Here is a 21026-nt window from a genome sequence, read left to right as displayed (position 1 = left end):
ACACCCGACTTTCTCCTCGCGCATAGGCTTAAATCAATTTCAGACGCACCAAACCACCTAAAATTCGCTCAAATTACATTGATCAGCTCTAGCACTAGAACTCTAGAAACAGGTTGTCTGAAACCATAAAAACAAATTTGAACTCCTAGGCCGCAAACAAAGAGCACAAGTATGAATGATATCCGGTTAGGTGCTTTGCTTGTTTCGGACATCGATAATCTTAATAAAAGTAGTAAAATAATGACAGCAGGCTCCTACATAAGCAGTTTTTCAATACATTAGAACAAATACTCGAAATAGCAAAAGGATTTCTAGCCACTGCTTTCTAAGCAGAGAAATAGCGACCTGTTGCATGCAGTATTTAGCTACTACTATTTATTTTAAAGAAATTCAAAGACTAAGAAAAAAACATCGAAAAAACATGCTTCGGAAAAATGATTAGGGGGAAGTTGTCTACTACCGGACACTTAAGGTTTTTAAGCAATCAGTTCCAAAATAGATTTTTGTAAATATTGGTTCCTCTACTGGTTTGAAGAGTATCAATTTTATGATCACTTAACTATATTAGAAAAAAATTAATTTACAACATATTCATGTGGTAAGACAAATCATTTCATGTTAGTTTTCACTCATTTCCAAAAGTGTTTTCTATGGCCGGACACTACGAATTACTTCACCAAAAATGTCACCAATGGCACAAAAACGTAGCAAAATGACTGAAACCACTTGCACAGATCTTGTGAGTATGTGTTTTTTAATACTGAACGTTCTATGAAGCCAGTCATAAAAGTTTGTTTGACAAACCAGAATGAAACATTTGTTTCGAAAAAACTAAAGAAAAATTGTCTATGACCGGACAGAAAAATTTAAAGTTTCTCAGAGGACCAAAATAGTTTCGTTCTTGAATCCTTATCTTCTGCGAACCATTTGAGGGTGCTATAGAGATGAAAAAATTAAAGTTTCAAGTTGAAATCATCTATAATCTTGAATATTTTCTTGTCCGGTCATAGACAACAATTTGGTGTCCGGTCATAGAGAAATCGCATTTTTTTTTTAAATTTTCCTAGAACTTCGTTTGAACTTCCGTTTTGTTATCTTATATCAACTGTTGTCGAAAGATAACCAATCAACGATGTCGTTCATGTGCAGTTCAAATTTTACAAGCCGAAAAAACTGACCACAATACAAATGCAAAGTTTATGCGATCCTCTCCATACTACTAGGCAAAAGCTTAAGATGCCTATCATTGGTTTACTTTTTCAGATTGGATTATCATATTTTTAACACCATATCAGGTTACTATTTACTTTATTTTTATGTCGTTAAAACATTATTAGGATATTGTGTTTTAGAAAAATCTATGTTGTCCGGCCATAGGCGATGTCCGGCCATAGACGACTTCTCCCCAGTGTGACAGATATTCGTTTCAATCATTGAAAGCCGAACGCAACACAAGCTCAAAGTCGCGCAACACTTAGGCTGATGTCATGCTGAAGCAACTAGCAACGCAACGCGTTCACGCGTTCCAATAAGAAAGCGTTGCATCGCATTGGGATGTCATGCTGGCGCGACATGTCGCTTTGAAATTCCCTACAAATCATCACTTCTTTACATGTGATAATGGTTTGAATCGTCTGTTTTCTTTTGGGAACCGTCAAAAACTTATCAGATCATGCTCGGATTGCAAGAATGCCAAAATTTGAACCGACAAAATTCCTTGTTTTTTTTGCGGGAACCAAGAATTTATGAAAATTTTCTTGTTTATTCAGATATTATTTAGTTTATTATCACAAATTTGAACGGATCTTCGAATTATTGTGGTTAAAACCCGAAATCACTGTTTTAAAACGAGAAAAAACAATATTCCCATTGGATTTCCTACTTGTCGCGCTACAAAACACCCTGGTATCAGGTTTGTCGCGCTTTCCAATGCGCTCAGTATGACAGGTCTGTGCTTTTTCCATGGAGATCAAATGAGAGCTGGTTTGTCGTGTGAACGCGTTGCGTTGCTAGTTGCTTCAGCATGACATCAGCCTAACATTGACCGACGTGTGAAAGTGAGAATTTTCATGTTTTGTAGTAATTTAGTGTAGTAATTTTACTATTTAAATCAAGCTCTAATCTTTATCATAACACATACTAGTTTCATCATGAAACATATCAATTTTACTAGGCATGAAGTAAAACAATACATCATTTCATTGACAATTTTACTAAAACGCAGTCGAATTTACTATGCGCAGCCAAATTGAGCACATGATAAAATATCCATGCGTAAGGTATTATAAGCAACAAACCATATTTGACTCAAAAATATGGTTGCGTATTGTTAATTTAAACCACGGATTTAGTAAATTTACTATGTTTTTTTTTTTGTGCGTAGAGAATCTAATTAAGATCATTTCACGGCAAATCTGTAAGTGTTGCTAGTTCCTTTTCATTGAAAAAAAGAATGCTAACTATTTTTTCGCTACTTCTACCGCTTTGCCAGCTTCAACAAAGTTGTATCCAGGGAATCTCTCAGTAAGCTCCATATATCGGAGTTTCATTTGCATTGCGCGAGAACAAAATATTCAAGAAAAACCAAAAAGTTACATTTCCGATCAAAGTTTCGCGTTTTTTCCATTCAAAATTTCAATTTAAAACCTGGTTAACCAAATCTCATTTAAAAAAATCTGCAAAAATTTTGTCGTTTGACCAAAAGTTAAACTATTTAGACCACAGATTTTTTTAAATTCGCAAAACGACACACGCTTATTTTCAACCGGATTTTGTACATAAAGAGCATTCGTGAAACAATTTTTTTTATATATAGATCTAAAATCGTAGAGGACAAAAAAAATCTAACACAAAAAAATTCGCGGTTTTCTTATACAACATTTGACATGAAAAATCACTAAATACTATTTTTATGCCTGATTTCGAAATAAACTCAAGAGTTCCTAAATTGTTAAATAAACCTGACGTCAAAGATCTCAAGATCAAGATGCACTGCTTGCATTTTGTTCACGCAAACTAATTTTCACTTAAAAAGTAAGTGACATCTGTAGTAAATTCTCGCCTTACGTAATTTCATTTGAATTTTAAGTGATGGGTCAAGTGAATTACACTATGACGTTCGAGTGAAATTTATCTGAATTTCTAAGTAAGTTTCAAGATAATTATCTCTCGCGTTTTTAAATAAAAGAACATTTATAGAACACCACTTCGATTTCATATACTTACATTACGATTTCGCCATAAATTTATTGATTGGAAAATTCCATCGTAATCCCAAGGCAGATCGGTTACTGCGGATAGTGCGACTTCTAAATCTTCCCTGCTGCAAACCAGAAAATCTGTCCAGTCCAACCCACAAGCTGAAACACGATAACACCTTTAAATAACTTTTTCTTACATTACGTTTAACACAAACTACCGCCAAAATCGCCTAGTAAAGAATTGGGAAAATCTAAATCCAGAATTTGCCATTTTGAACTCTAAAAATAAACACAATTACAACCCAACATTCACTTGAAATTCAAATGATGGGGAAATGAACATTTTTTCTCACTTCAAATTCAATTGACGACTGAAGTGAATGTGGATGAATTCACTTGAAATTTAAGTGACTGCCAAGTGAAATGTATATGTCGCTCTTGAATGGAAGAAAATCACTGGATCCTTGTTTTTAAGTGAAAAATCATGTGTATTTTAAGAGTGAATTTGGGTTCAGTGTTGAACTTTTTTTTGCGAACAAAGTCACTATGCTAAGGTTGCCAGATTGCCGGTTTTATCCGGGTTTGCCCGAATATTCAATAAAAAACTGAGAAACAGTCCAGCCCGGCCCGGTTGCCTGGATTTCATTGAAAAAATCCCGGATTTGGTCCAGATTTATTCACTTTACTAGCTGATCCCATACGAACTCCCTTTCGTTTTGAATTTGGAATATGTCATGAACAGTTTGTATGAAAGTTAATTGCCGAACATTTTCCAGATGCACTTCCGAATTGATTGTTAAGTAATAATTGCAAAAATATTGGACGATTACTTTTTTTTGTCGTCTGCTACTAAATTTAAAACCAGGAATCAGTTGACTGTGCCAAAAACCCCCGTGTATAAATTTTGACTCGATCGTTGTATAACAACGCAATTATTGCCAAAAAGTTAAACCCCTTTCGAAGGCCTCTTATACAATCTTTGAAATCTGAAATTGATTGCCCTTCCCTCAAAACTGCCGTGTACAAATTTTCATAGAATTCCATTGCATAATAATGTCAATATGGTTCAAACAGTGAAAAATTGATTAACATGGACGACCCCTTTCGTCGACCCTTGGCAAAACATTTGACATCTGAAATCGATTGCTCGTCCCCGAAAACTACCATGTGCAAATTTTCATTCCAATCCGATGTCAAATGACGACGATATTGCAAAAATATTGAAAGGTTAATATGGACGTTCTCCTTTGCCGGCCCCTTACACTGTATTTAATACCTGAAATCCATTGCTCGTCCCTCAAAACCCTCGTGTACCAATTTTCATCTGAATCCGATGTATAATAACGACAATATCGCTTTAACAGCGAACAGTTAATATGGACGACTCCTTTGGCAGACCCCTGTTTTAATTTGGATAAGTGAAATCAATTGTTTGTCCCTAATAACACCTATGTGCAAATTTTTTTCCCAATCCGATGTATAAAAACGTCAATATCACTAAGATATTGAAAAGTTGATATGGACGACCCCTTTTGCCGACCCCTTACACTGAATTTGATACCTCGAATCGATTGCATGTCACTCAAGACTATCGTGTACCAATTTTCAGCTGAATACGATGTATAATAACGCCAATATTGCAAAAACAGCGAACAGTTAATATAGACGATCCCTTTGGCTGACCCCTTACACAAAATTTGACACCTGAAATCAATTGCCCGTCTTTCAAAACATTCATGTGCAAATTTTCAACACGATCCGATGAAAATTAACATCAATATCGCGAAAACAATATTTGACTTGTATGGACGACTCCCTTCAGGATTTTGTTAGGTTTTTATATAGAATTGCTCGGATTTGTCCGGCCCGGATTCGCTTTGAACAAAAACTGGCAACCTTAAAGGGCGAACTCAGCCAATTTTCTTATAATGTTTAGAATCAAACCAAAATTTTATGGTATTTTTATACATATATTTACTTAAAAAATCAAAAGAAAAGGTAATGGATGGAGCCTTGAGCGTAAAATTGAACGCATTTTCGCTTGATGCCCTCCATCTAAATCTTTACAGTGTCATCCGGTACCAGTTTCTCAGTTTTTTTTCCCATTTTCTTAACATGTCCTTCTCGTCTTTGACTGTTTTCTTACTCTTCTGAATTACCCGCTTCATTATTGCCCAGTACTGCTTCACTGGGCGCAGCTCCGGACAAATTTGCGGGTTCATGTCCTTTGGAACAAAATGGACAGAATTGGCCTCACACCACTCCAGGACACCTTTAGAAAAGTGGCATGATGCCTAATCTGGCAAAAAAAAGCGCACTCAGGCACTTAGATTTGTAGATCTCGCCATTTACTGTACCCTTTGTCACGAAAGGCTCACACCTCAGTCCGCAAGAGCAGATGGCCTGCCAAACAAGATATTTGGAGGTGAACTACGACATTTTCTTCTTCTAAATTTCCGTCGTCCACATCGAATTTGCTCTGGCCGGTGAAAAAATCCAACCCCGGAATTTGCTTAAAATCGGCTTTGATATACGTTTCGTCGTCCATCACACAGCAGCCGATTGTTGTCGCTCATCGTGGTTTGGGAAGTTCTGTACCTTGTATGTATGTAGTCCAGCTCTGTTCTTTGCACACTGGACGTAGCTCTGCTACATGCCGATCTTTTTAAGCAAATCACGGCCTGAGACGTTGGGATTTGCTTTAATCATCCGGTTCCCCTTTTCCTCCGTCTTTTTTTTCTCCGGTTCCGGTTTTTTTCCAGCTCCTTTGCCGTGGTCCAACGTCAACCGTTCCTGAAACAGCTTCAACACTCTGGAGACGATTGAAAGGAGAATGTTCAACATTTTTCCCAACAGCCGGTGCAACAGTTCAGGAAATTCCAGGTGTTTGGAAAGAATTTGTTCTCTCGACCCGCGTTGGTTCAGCTCTATTTTCGTTTAATCGACAAACACGACTTCAAGTTTGACAGCTTGTAAACAATACACACCAATGAGAAAGCGTGCAAAATTTGGTTGATTTTTACCCAATGGTAAAAATGTTATGCCCTGTTGAATGTGTCGCAATAATTTCGTGTTTGCCCTTTAACATCTGCATTCTTCGGTGTTTCAGCTGGATTTTAATATAGATATTTAATTAACACCCAAGATTTTCGGAATCGTCAGAACGTCAAAGACGTAAACATTCGCGCTAATTCTTTGAGAAAATACGGATTAATAGTAAGTTCAAAAGACAGTAAACCATACCTAACTTTGAAAATTCGTCATAAAATTTAAAAATCCAATGATGTCAAAATATGTGAAATGAAGTTCAATCCATTTTGGAAGCAGCTTTGGCTGTGGTTTGCTATTTAAAAAAAGGATTAAAATTATCGGAAAAATCTCGAAGAAACTGAAGAAATTGAAAATTATTATCAGTTATACAAAATCCAAACCGGAGAGCCTTGTATTGAATTTATATGACCTGTATTTCGGAATTTGAAACAACGAAGCCACTTAATTTCACTTATAACGCCACTTATCGATTCAACAATGTTGTTAATATAAATTTGTACACGTTCGTTTCCATACGAACTGTAAATAAATAGGCCTTAAATTGTTTCTGGCCAGTACCCACTTATTTATATAATTGAAAATTTTGTAACTATTATTTTTAAATACAGCCTCAAAGCAACTCAGAATTTCTGAAGTGAATAAGTCATTGTTGGATTATGTTTTTTTTTAGAATTTAACAATCTGCTTCATATGTAAACGGATATCGACTGCCATTCAAAGGCTTCACAGCTTTTACAAATTCCAGGGAAATTTCATTTAGCTTCGAAATGCTTTGTTCGGTTACTTTGGGCTTCCGTGTAAATTTAGGAACTGTATCTCCAGCTCGGAAACAGTTTCATTCGTTTGCCTTCCCACTTTGTGGTTTTCTGGGAAATAGGATTCAGCATCATCGGCATCACCACAATAAGTCGGTATTTGATTTGACAAGAGAAATCCTATTTTTTCCCTAAATTCTAACCTAATCCAAACACAGCTGCAAAATAATCCCAATTGCTATTTCTTCCTCTTAATAATGTTCGTTGGAGTAGCCGTTTTTTTTAATTGAAGGTTATCAGGAGGGGATATTGTTCCGCAAATGTTGCTAGCTCATAGGAATCAGTAGAATGGGAATTGACTTAAGCTTTTTTCTGTGTGTCCACAGCTATGAATGCTGCTGCATGAATGAGGTGACACAAAACAGAGCAGAGCTTACCGGCAGCTTTGTCTAGCTACCTACCTATGTAGCTCTAGAGCTAGCTACTAACTATTTTCCTCATCTCAATTTTCCATTATTTAACGCGCGTGGGCGGAAATTTCTTTGGCTTTGCCCCGTAAGACCGGGCAACATTTATTCAACTTTGTCGTTGTCGTTGTTAAGGCGACAGGGGTGCTGAACGATGTCAATTTTGAAAATTAAAGCTTCATTTTAGTTATGATTGAGATAGGAATGTCAGTCAGTATGGAAATTAAAAATCTATTTTTTTTATATATATATCTCTGCCCGTAAGTTTTCGAAGGTTTTTTTTCGATGAATGGTTTTTTACAAATAAGACAATCGATAACCCTACACTTTGATGGAGAAACTAGCACTCCAGCTATCATACCATTTAATAAGAAGGTAATATCGTAGAAAAGCAGTTTTTCTTTTCCGGTGCCAAGCGAAGGATTTGTCGGCTTGTGGGGAGGAGTTTGATTCCCGGTACAATCACGTTTTCGTTTGTCGTCACAAGTCAACCGGGGTTCGCCCACCCCAAGAAAAAGCCGGCATCAACCCACCCCTACTCTACTCAATTTAGTAGGGATGCCCAGATGATAGAAAGCCGAGCCAAACCGTCGTCTGCTGCCACCCACCACAGCCCAATAAATTCAAGGAGTAACTTGTTACTTCGAGCAAACACAAAAAAAAAACGGAAACCGTCTAAGCTTTCCCGAAAATGTGCGTAGGCGGGCAGCAGCAGTGGGTTCGAGTTCAGTTTGTTAGTAATATTTGCTGCGTTTTCGTCCGCTCAATATCGAATCGCGGAATTTTTTTTTTCACTTTTCCTTCGAAAAAGTCGAGTCATATTTCTCCAGCAGACAGCCTCAGACTTTTGCGAAACTTTTCGCAGAAAATTTGAAATTCACGTACTCACCTAAACTCGCAGGTTTCGAAAATTTTGCGACGTGTTAGAGTTTTTGTTTTTTTTTTGCGCCAAAACCTAAACGCAACTGCCGGCAACGGTCTGTGCCAAGTCATAAATTAAAGAAGCTGGCTTGGTTTGGTTGCTGGAATGGGATGAGAAATGCCTCTTCGGAGAGCAATCCAGAGACAATTGATTTCAGCCAGAACGTCATGTTTCTGTTGGTCACGTACGCTGGCTGGCATATCGTAGTTTGTGAATGATTAATTTATTAATATCGAAATGATTTAGGCGAGACATGGGATAATGTTTTTCCTATTTTGAGTTTTTTAACCAAGAAAGTTACGGAAAGTTATGCCAATCTTCAAAAATTTTATACCAAAAACGCAATCTAATTTCAAAAGAACCAATTACGATATCCCTCTTTTTTTAAGCTTAAAAACAAAAATAACAAAAAGGTAAAAATAACAAAAGTTATTAAAAAAACCAAAATGACAAAAAAAAACGGGAAAATATACACAAATTACCCAAATGAAAAAAAAAGGTACAAAGGCAGTAAAAATGAGAATAAGTGGCCAAAATGCAAAAGTTGAAAAAAAAAATTAAAGAAACGAAAGTCGAAAATCACCAAAAAACATAGGTTACTTAAAAGGGAAAAATGACAAATGAAATGACAAAAATGACAAAAATGACAAACATGACAAACATGACAAACATGACAAAAATGACAAAAATGACAAAAATGACAAAAATGATAAAAATGACAAAAATGACAAAAATGACAAAAATGACAAAAATGACAAAAATGACAAAAATGACAAAAATGACAAAAATGACAAAAATGACAAAAATGACAAAAATGACAAAAATGACAAAAATGACAAAAATGACAAAAATGACAAAAATGACAAAAATGACAAAAATGACAAAAATGACAAAAATGACAAAAATGACAAAAATGACAAAAATGACAAAAATGACAAAAATCAACAAAAATGACAAAAATGACAAAAATGTCGAAAACGACAAAATGACAAAAATGACAAAAATGACAAAAATGACAAAAATGACAAAAATGACAAAAATGACAAAAATGACAAAAATGACAAAAATGACAAAAATGACAAAAATGACAAAAATGACAAAAATGACAAAAATGACAAAAATGACAAAAATGACAAAAATGACAAAAATGACAAAAATGACAAAAATGACAAAAATGACAAAAATGACAAAAATGACAAAAATGACAAAAATGACAAAAATGACAAAAATGACAAAAATGACAAAAATGACAAAAATGACAAAAATGACAAAAATGACAAAAATTACAAAAATTACAAAAATGACAAAAATGACAAAAATTACAAAAATGACAAAAATGACAAAAATGACAAAAATGACAAAAATGACAAAAATGACAAAAATGACAAAAATGACAAAAATGACAAAAATGACAAAAATGACAAAAATGACAAAAATGACAAAAATGACAAAAATGACAAAAATGACAAAAATGACAAAAATGACAAAAATGACAAAAATGACAAAAATGACAAAAATGACAAAAATGACAAAATGACAAAAATGGCAAAAAATGACAAAAATGAAAAAATGACAAAAAATATGAAAATGACAAAAATGACAAAAATGACAAAAATGACAAAAATGACAAAAATGACAAAAATGACAAAAATGACAAAAATGACAAAAATGACAAAAATGACAGAAATGACAGAAATAACAAAAATGACAAAAATGACAAAAATGACAAAATGACAAAAATGACAAAAATGAAAAAATGACAAAAATGACAAAAAAGGCAAAAATGACAAAAATGACAAAAATGACAAAAATGACAAAAATGACAAAAATGACAAAAATGACAAAAATGACAAAAATGACAAAAATGACAAAAATGACAAAAATGACAAAATTGACAAAAATGACAAAGATGGCGAAAATGATGAAACTAACAGAAATGACAAAAATGACAAAAATGACAAAAATGACAAAAATGACAAAAATGACAAAAATGACAAAAATGACAAAAATGACAAAAACGACAAAAATGACAAAAATGACAAAAATGACGAAAATGATGAAAATAACAAGAATGACAAAAATGACAAAAATGACAAAAATGACAAAAATGACAAAAATGACAAAAATGACAAAAATGACAAAAATGACAAAAATGACAAAAATGACAAAAATGACAAAAATGACAAAAATGACAAAAATGACAAAAATGACAAAAATGACAAAAATGACAAAAATGACAAAAATGACAAAAATGACAAAAATGACAAAAATGACAAAAATGACAAAAATGACAAAAATGACAAAAATGACAAAAATGACAAAAAATGACAAAAATGACAAAAATGACAAAAATTACAAAAATGACAAAAATGAACAAAAATGAAAAAAATGAGAAAAATGACAGAAATATCCAAAATGACAAAAATAAGAAAATGACCAAAATGACAAAAATGACAAAAATGACAAAAATCACAAAAAAGGCAAAAATGGCAAAAAATGACAAAAATGAAAAAAATAACAAAAATGACAAAAATGACAAAAATGACAAAATGTCAAAAATGACAAAAATGACAAAAATGACAAAAATGACAAAAATGACAAAAATGACAAAAATGACAAAAATGACAAAAATGACAAAAATGACAAAAATGACAAAAATGACAAAAATGACAAAAATGACAAAAAATGACAAAAAATGACAAAAATGACAAAAATGACAAAAATGACAAAAATGACAAAAATGACAAAAATGACAAAAATGACAAAAATGACAAAAATGACAAAAATGACAAAAATGACAAAAATGACAAAAATGACAAAAATGACAAAAATGACAAAAATGACAAAAATGACAAAAATGACAAAAATGACAAAAATGACAAAAATGACAAAAATGACAAAAATGACAAAAATGACAAAAATGACAAAAATGACAAAAATGACAAAAATGACAAAAATGACAAAAATTACAAAAATTACAAAAATGACAAAAATGACAAAAATGACAAAAATGACAAAAATGACAAAAATGACAAAAATGACAAAAATGACAAAAATGACAAAAATGACAAAAATGACAAAAATGACAAAAATGACAAAAATGACAAAAATGACAAAAATGACAAAAATGACAAAAATGACAAAAATGACAAAAATGACAAAAATGACAAAAATGACAAAAATGACAAAACTGACAAAAATGACAAAAATGACAAAACTGACAAAAATAACAAAAATGACACAAATGACACAAATGACAAAAATGACAAAAATGACAAAAATGACAAAAATGACAAAAATAACAAAAATGACAAAAATGACAAAAATGACAAAAATGACAAAAATGACAAAAATGACAAAAATGACAAAAATGACAAAAATGACAAAAATGACAAAAATGACAAAAATGACAAAAATGACAAAAATGACAAAAATGACAAAAATGACAAAAATGACAAAAATGACAAAAATGACAAAAATGACAAAAATCAACAAAAATCAACAAAAAAACAACAAACAAACAACAAAAATAAACAAAAATGTCGAAAACGACAAAAATGACAAAAATGACAAAAATGACAAAAATGACAAAAATGACAAAAATGACAAAAATGACAAAAATGACAAAAATGACAAAAATGACAAAAATGACAAAAATGACAAAAATGACAAAAATGACAAAAATGACAAAAATGACAAAAATGACAAAAATGACAAAAATGACAAAAATGACAAAAATGACAAAAATGACAAAAATGACAAAAATGACAAAACTGACAAAAGTGACAAAAATGACAAAAATGACAAAAATGACAAAAATGACAAAAATGACAAAAATGACAAAAATGACAAAAATGACAAAAATGACAAAAATGACAAAAATGACAAAAATGACAAAAATGACAAAAATGACAAAAATGACAAAAATGACAAAAATGACAAAAATGACAAAAATGACAAAAATGACAAAAATGACAAAAATGACAAAAATGACAAAAAATGACAAAAATGACAAAAATGACAAAAAATGACAAAAATGACAAAAATCAACAAAAATCAACAAAAAAACAACAAACAAACAACAAAAATAAACAAAAATGTCGAAAACGACAAAAATGGTAAAAATGACAAAAATGACAAAAAAGACAAAAATGACAAAAAAGACAAAAATGACAAAAATGACAAAAATGACAAAAATGACAAAAATGACAAAAATGACAAAAATGACAAAAATGACAAAAATGACAAAAATGACAAAAATGACAAAAATGACAAAAATGACAAAAATGACAAAAATGACAAAAATGACAAAAATGACAAAAATGACAAAAATGACAAAAATGACAAAAATGACAAAAATGACAAAAATGACAAAAATGACAAAAATGACAAAAATGACAAAAATGACAAAAATGACAAAAATGACAAAAATGACAAAAATGACAAAAATGACAAAAATGACAAAAATGACAAAAATGACAAAAATGACAAAAATGACAAAAATGACAAAAATGACAAAAATGACAAAAATGACAAAAATGACAAAAATGACAAAAATGACAAAAATGACAAAAATGACAAAAATGACAAAAATGACAAAAATGACAAAAATGACAAAAATGACAAAAATGACAAAAATGACAAAAATGACAAAAATGACAAAAATGACAAAAATGACAAAATTGACAAAAATGACAAAAATGGTAAAAATGACAAAAATGACAAAAATGACAAAAATGACAAAAATGACAAAAATGACAAAAATGACAAAAATGACAAAAATGACAAAAATGACAAAAATGACAAAAATGACAAAAATTACAAAAATTACAAAAATTACAAAAATTACAAAAATGACAGAAATGACAAAAATGACAAAAATGACAAAAATGACAAAAATGACAAAAATGACAAAAATGACAAAAATGACAAAAATGACAAAAATGACAAAAATGACAAAAATGACAAAAATGACAAAAATGACAAAAATGACAAAAATGACAAAAATGACAAAAATGACAAAAATGACAAAAATGACAAAAATGACAAAAATGACAAAAATGACAAAAATGACAAAAATGACAAAAATGACAAAAATGACAAAAATGACAAAAATGACAAAAATGACAAAAATAACAAAAATGACAAAAATGACAAAAATGACAAAAATGACAAAAATGACAAAAATTACAAAAATGACAAGAATGACAAAAATGACAAAAATGACTAAATGACAAAAATGACAATAGACAACAAAAATTACAAAAATGACGAAAATGACAAATGAATTTTCAATTTTCATTATTTTTTTTGCAAGCCAATTCAAAATTAACATATAACTCAAGCCTTTGTTCCGAAATGTTTTGTTTTTACCATCCATCTTTTGGTTTGTTACTTGTGCGAATTTTATTATTGTTTAATCACTTGAAAAAATATTAACAATGGACCGGCATTCGCAATACCCTTCTTGTTTTTGTTCGTTCCGCCGAAAAATTGCTGCCTGTTTGGTGCGTCGATCTGGTGGTAAATTTCGGTATTTGTTCGCAAACAGACAGAGCTCCAGTTTGTGTTTAAAGAGTTTGTGATTTGAACAGTGGCTTCATTATGGGTGGAAAATACGAAAACAAAAAAAGGTTCCCAAGTTTCCTTCCAACTTCCAACAAATATGAATAATCTATGAGAGTTAAAACACTCGTAAGAATGATTTAGGTTCTAGTCAACAACTGGACATTTTCTCCAATCCATCAAATTTATGATTTTTGTCTTATTCAAGGCAGAGTTTTCGTTTCAAGCCCCAAAACTGTTTCATCAAATATTAATTTTTGTGCTAACCCCTTGTTTACTTAAGCTTGCTGATTGTATTTGAAGTTCGCATATTCATTCGCTATCGTTCATTCAAAGTTCAAGGAAAACTTTAAATCATAAACGTCTTCCCACACGACCACAAATTTTCAATCCGAAGCAAGCAAATTTTCCCATTCCACCGGATAACAACGAACTCATGAAACAAAAACGACAACAATCACATCCTGCCCGACGGAAGTTTCGAGAGGATGCGTTCGTTACAAAATGAGAAAAACCATCATCATGGCCCAGCATCCTGCTTTTGTAGCTAATAGCTCATACCCATCGCACATTAAGCTTGCGCAAATTAATATTCATAAAGGCAAAACTTTGCTAAGCTCCGTTTTTGCTGGGGTAGATTTCAAAGCTGTCTGGGTGGGAAAATGTGATCCGTCCAAAACTTGATACTTCATTTTCTAGATCAAAACTTAATTGCCATAATTTGTAAACCGTCAACATTGGGGAAGAGCGCAATTACAGTGGCACTTTTGATTTTAAGAGCTAAAATAAAACCAGTTGTTTTGTGTTGGTTTGCTTTCATACTAACCAACATGCAACACTTTCCAAAAAGAGGTTGACTTACTTCGTGGAAGGTTCATTAGAATCAATTAGCGGGAGCATCTGAAAGCTACAGATACCTGTTTACTTTTGCTTTATATGGCTCTTCTGGGTAATTCAAAATAGACATCGCACTTACACTGCCGAAGGAGCGAAACTGACGTTCCCGTTTGTTACTTTAGAACAGTTCGTTATGTTTTTTTTTACTATTAACTTTGATGTGATGTTTTTGCCAACATATGGGTTTTATTTGAATTTTTCTATGAAAGACATTTATTTTAGTATGTAAAATACTTTGACCATGTTTTAGTTCGCATTGGATCTGATAACAAAAACAAAAATTTCTTCATTACAATTTTTTTTAAAGAAAATTGAATTGAAGACAATTTCTAAGGTAACCATCGCATATTTTTCACTGTCTTCAGAATTCACCCCGTTTTGATTTATATTGGATTGGCAGTTAATCTTGAGCAACAGAACGTGGCGTTCAAAATATAGGGAAGCTAAGCAGGATTTAAAAGAACAGTAGAAACACATTTTTAGATTTTGGAAGAAATCCTATTTTTATTTAACTTTTATAAAAGATATTATATTCTCTATAGTCTTTTTAGTCTTTATAGTTTTTTCTAAAGTGATTCTATACAAAATTACATGTCAATCAATCGAAGGCCTTTGATAGAATTCGAAAGACGACTGTTCATCTTCAGCACAGACTGATTTGAGATGATTTTGGCCACTTTTTCCAGTCTTTTTCGTTGGTTTCGATAGAAGTTTACGATAGAATCTGCGACTTCACATGTTTTCCTAAATACGATTTTGTAAGGGCCCTAAAAGTTTAAATCGGTCTTGCTCGAGGACAGTTTTGCGGATTCATCTCATTCGGTATGATCTGGACTTCGTTGGATTTGTACCAAGCCATCGTGTCTTATAACTAGTGAACTGTTGCAAATTCGGGCAAAACAGTACTGGGTGATCATGGGCGAGTTTGCCGATAAAAATTCTGTGTTTTGATAAAAAAAAATGGTCGAATTCTGTGGTTGGGAATAATGACAGCTTGCTGTTGAAATCCTTGAAAAAAAGGTCGAATTCTGTGATTTAAACCTAAAATTCTATGACGGTTTTGTTTATGAAGTTCATTGGAAAAATCACGTCGTCGATGATAACGCACACCGATTTTCTACACAGCAGTTGGTCATATAATTTACGAGCTCTCGGTTTGACAGAAGCAGCATGTTTTTACTCCGCTCCGGCTTCTTCTGCTTCTTATATGTCTTTAGACCCAATCTGATCTTGGCACGATGGACGGTGCGGAGAGGGGATCCCACTTTTTTGGCTCCATCCCGAACTGAGGCAGTCTTCTTACTGGCCTAAGCATGCATGACTTTTCGGTCTAAAGTTTTGTCCACCAGACCCGATTTCGCACAGATTTTTTTTGTCCACGAAGCTCCATACTTCCGAATCGCATTTTGGATCGTTCAAATGCTCATTTCTGTCATTTCCGCCAATTGATTTAGCGAACTGATGGAGATCTGTTCAAATTTTATCCGGAATGACCAGGATTGTATCAAAATCGTGCTTAGGATGAAAACACAGTGAGCGCAAAGCGAACGAAGCGAATTAGACGTAATAAACTTTTTGCAAATTATTTTGCAGAATCAAAAATGGTAGTAGGGGATAAGTACCGCGCTAAAAAAACCGCTTTAATTTCGAAAAAACCGCGTTAAAAACCTTGTTAATTCCGGAAAACCGCGTTAAAAAACCGGACAGTGGAAACAATAAAGACCGCAGGCGGTATGAAGAAGCATTTTAAGGAAATGAATGCACGGTGCCAGTACCTTGTAGGGGCTTCGAAAAAAATATATTTGACGGCATTCAGAAATTCAAGATGGGGCGACTTCCTCCTATCTTCAAAATGCAAAGGACTCAAATAGTAGAAGTCGAATTTCGCTGTCTGACGCTATGGTACACAGTCTTAAAATCCAATATGGCGGCTTCCGCTTAACTGTAAAATATAGTAAATGGCCGAAAATTGCATGAAGAATCTAACAAAACAATGAAAAATATAGAAAAAAAAAATATTAAAAAAATATGGCAAAAATATGACAATATTATGACAAAACAATATATGAAAATCGGATAAAAATATGACAAATTGTTAAATGTGAAAAATGTGAGAAAATTATGGCAAAAATTTGATAAATCTGACAATAAAATCACAAAGCAATGACTAAAATATAAAAAAAAATTATTTAAATATGACAGATGGCAGGAATTTTACAAAAAAAAAACTCAAAAAAATGATAACGCTTTAAAACTAGAGAAAAAATTAAAATAATGATAAAACTCGAAAAAAACACTTTCGGAAATTATGGAAAATATGACAAATGTGATAAAAAATGACAACTACAATAACTAAAAAAATTACATATATGACAAAATTTGGCAATAAAATTGCAGTCATCTGACAACAAGTGATAAAATATGCTAAAGTGACTAAAATATTTCAAAATTTGGACAAAAGTATGATGAAAATATGACAAAACTTTGCTATTGTTCTGTCAAATTTTTGTCAGTTTATTTATAAATTTTTGTAAATTTTTCCTTTGTCGTATTTTTGGTAAAGTTCTGTCAGATTTTTTTCATATCATTTTCATAGTTTTGTCTTTTGTTTTGTTTTGATGATAGCCGTTTCAACATCTTCATGTCATTCACGACTAATATCAATGATGCATTTACCGGAAAATTACTTGGTCTCAGGAAGCAACTGAACTTTATAGCCCATAGCCCATAGTTTGTCTTAATTTTTATGACATTTGCCAAAATATTTTTCATTATTTTTTTCGGATTTTTGTCATATTTTTGTTGAATAAGAAACATATGATGAGAAACATATTCTACTGTCGTATTTGTCATTTTGTTGACACATTTTGTCAAAATTTTGTTATGTTTTAAATCCCATAATTTTGTCAGATTTTTGTCATAGTTTTGTCATAAGTATTCTACAACGTTTGTCATATTTTTGTCATTTTAATGTCAAATCTTCATGATATTTTTACCAACTTTTTCATAATTTTTAATAGTTTTACCATATGCTATAAAGGCTTTTGTGATTTTATGGTAATGTTTTTCGTTATTATTATGTCATATTTGTAAATTTTTAGTCAAATACTTGACCTTATTTTAGATCTATCAGGTAAATTTTGTAATATATTTTTTCACATTTGTCATATTATAGTCGATTTTGTAATTTTTTTTTCATATTTTTGTCACAATTTTGTTATAATTGTTATAATTGTCATATTTTTGACATTTGTCGTATTCTATGCAAAGCTCTGACATTTGTCACTTTTTCGTTTATCATAGTTCTTTCAGATTTAAGTAATTTGATTGCCAAATCATAGTTTTTTTTCATATTTTTGCCACATTTTTTTTATATTTTTGCCATTATTTTGTCTCATTTGTCTAACATTTGATTATTATTTTGTACATTTTTGTTAAGTGTTTTTTTCCAGATTTTTGACATTTTTTGCTAATTTTTTTTCATTCTTAATGTACTTTTTGAGCCCTTGCACTGCCGCTCTGGAAGCATAATGATCATGATCACATGTAACATTTTGATGTGTGAGGTGTTTTGGTGTCTACAGCCTCGTTGAAATGTATATTTTCATTATGTTAGATAAAAATATGTTTTTTAGAGTAAACTTGATACTTCTATAAAAAAAATGGCAAACACAAATTTAGAAATAAGTCCTCTAGAGACCAAAAAGTGGAAAATTTCAGAATGTAACATGTGACAATTATGCTTCCAACGGCAGTTCACTCAATATATTGTAGGGAGTATATACGATTTTCATTTTGCAGTTAAGTGGCTGTATATTGTGGTAGTTACATGCCACCTATTGTTTATTGCCAGTTCTATTTTGTACAAATTGAAAAAGACTAACACCTCGTTATTTGCGAAAACCGCGTTAATAAATCGCGCATTTTTCATAACCATTCGAGGAACGCCGATGATAAATAATTAAACAAACTTTTGAAAAACGATTTTGGCGAAATTATCATTTACGATGAAAAATAACCGAGAGAATATATTCAGTGCATGTCTGGATGAACTGGAAAAAAATCCCGCGATCGAGCCAGTTCTTCGCGCGGAAATTTGCTTGCACTGTGGCCGGTCGACGTTTTTTTTTTTCAACGTGTTTCAATAAGAAGCGGTTTTCCGCGCGAATTGGAAATCACTTCGCAGTTCACTTCGTGCTCACTGTGTCCTCGACCTTAGACATAATGGGACACCCTATAACCACTGATCACACTGAGATAACACTTTGAACAAAAATCTGAACATTTTCTGTCTAATTTTACCACCTATCGGTCGGTTTTGTGAACCTTGCAATATTTGATAAAAAATTTCTAGTAGGAAAAATTTAACTGTTGAGCCGAGTTTTTCGTTGAAATTGCCTATTTTTCCTTGAAAGCTGGGTGGTACTTTCCAACTGGGATAGCATTTCATCAAAAGCGATCGTACGCACTCTGGAATCGATATTGCGTACAGCTGAAAAAATTATTCAACAAACGAAAACACTCAGCTTAATCACACCTTTCAGAAATGCCAATCTCGAGTCGAGAGTTCGTTTCACGGTTACTCAGTTCTACAGCTTAAGCATTGAAGTCTCCCGTTAAGGCTAATGGTCGTCAAATAATCAGCTTGATTACTAATGGTATACCAATGTATTCAAGATGTAAATATTTATGAGATTAAAAAATTGCATGTTATACTAGTAAAATTTCAAACAACAAATAGTTTAACTTGACATAAGAGGTGAGAAGAAATGTAGAGTTGAGACGAAGCACTTACCATTTTTGTAAAGTATAGCGTTTCTTATATAACTATACCACTAGAATCGCTAGAAAATAACCTTTCTGGAGAATATAAATTTATTACGGAAATCTCGCGTTGATATACTCAAAATTCAGTGCAAAGTTGATTCAAAGTCTTAGAGCAAGTTCACTAGTGTTGGGAAAAAGTGGTAGAAATGGTAGAAGTGGTAGAAAGCTACCTTTGAAAAGTCGTCAACAAATCTGTGTTTAGTATTTTGAAACTTTAAAAACTTAAACAATTTTGGCGATTCATTGATTGAAAAGTTCGGTTTTTACACCACTTTTTACATTTTTGTGGTTATGATCTCAAAAAAAATCAGTAAAATATATCGTTATGTGCAATGTGCTTTTAACTTCAGCTTTCTTGGACATTTATTCTACGAGATATCAGTATTGCTGTTTTCTTAATTCTCACTCTTGCATAGCTTTGTTTGAAAGTTTATCCAAGAATGGAGATACCGACAATGCAATGGGTTCTCACCATGGGGTCACCCTGTTAATTTGAAGTATTCAAAGATTCAGTGAATGTACCGATTTTTTTACTTTTTCAAAAGTTGGAACGGGTTTTCACATTCTTTGGCGAATAGGTGAAAGGACGCCATACTCTGTTCAACTTTCCAATTAATGTGTCTGTTGCGTCGCTCTCGATGCTTATCAAATACTTCTAAAGCGCGTTTGTAAGTTTTTAGTTTAAGTAAAAAGAGTCAGTACACTGAACCCAAATTCACTCTTAAAATACACATGATTTTTCACTTAAAAACAAGGATCCAGTGATTTTCTTCCATTCAAGTGCTACATATACATTTCACTTGGCAGTCACTTAAATTTCAAGTGAATTCATCCATAATTTGAAGTGAGAAAAAATAATCACTTCCCCATCACTTGAATTTCAAGTGAATGTCGGGTTGTAGTTGTGTTTATTTTCAGAGTTCAAAATGTCAAAATCTAAAGAGCAGCGTTTAAAGCTTATGCTGGATTTGGATTTTCCCAATTCTTTAGTAGGCGATTTTGGCGGTAGTTTGTGTGAAACGTGATGTAAAAAAAAAATTATTTAAAGATGTTGTCATGTTTCAGCTTGTGGGTTGAACGGGACAGATTTTCTGGTTTGCAGCAGGGAAGATTTAGAAGTCGCACAATCCGCAGTAACCTATCTGCCTTGGGATTACGATGGAATTTTCCAATCAATAAATTTATGGCGAAAGCGTAATGTAAGTATTTGAAATCGAAGTGGTGTTTTATAAATGTTCTTTTATTTAAAAACGCGAGAGAAAATTAACTTTGAAACTTACTTAGAAATACAGATAAATTTCTCTCGAACGTCATAGTGTAATTCACTTGACCGGTCACTTAA

At 32.3% G+C, this 21026-nt stretch overlaps 1 protein-coding gene across 1 annotated transcript in view; it reads left to right on the top strand.

Moving 5' to 3' along the window:
* Nucleotides 1–21026, top strand: part of LOC129757790 (peptidylglycine alpha-hydroxylating monooxygenase) — a 65522-nt gene that overhangs the window by 14312 nt on the left and 30184 nt on the right. The gene's annotated exons all lie outside the window — the stretch shown is intronic.

The sequence above is a fragment of the Uranotaenia lowii genome, chromosome 3 (genome assembly GCF_029784155.1).
Source record: "Uranotaenia lowii strain MFRU-FL chromosome 3, ASM2978415v1, whole genome shotgun sequence".
Classification (NCBI taxonomy): domain Eukaryota; kingdom Metazoa; phylum Arthropoda; class Insecta; order Diptera; family Culicidae; genus Uranotaenia; species Uranotaenia lowii.
The sequence above is the reverse complement of the archived record's forward strand: the minus strand, read 5'-3'. Positions and strand labels throughout refer to the sequence as shown.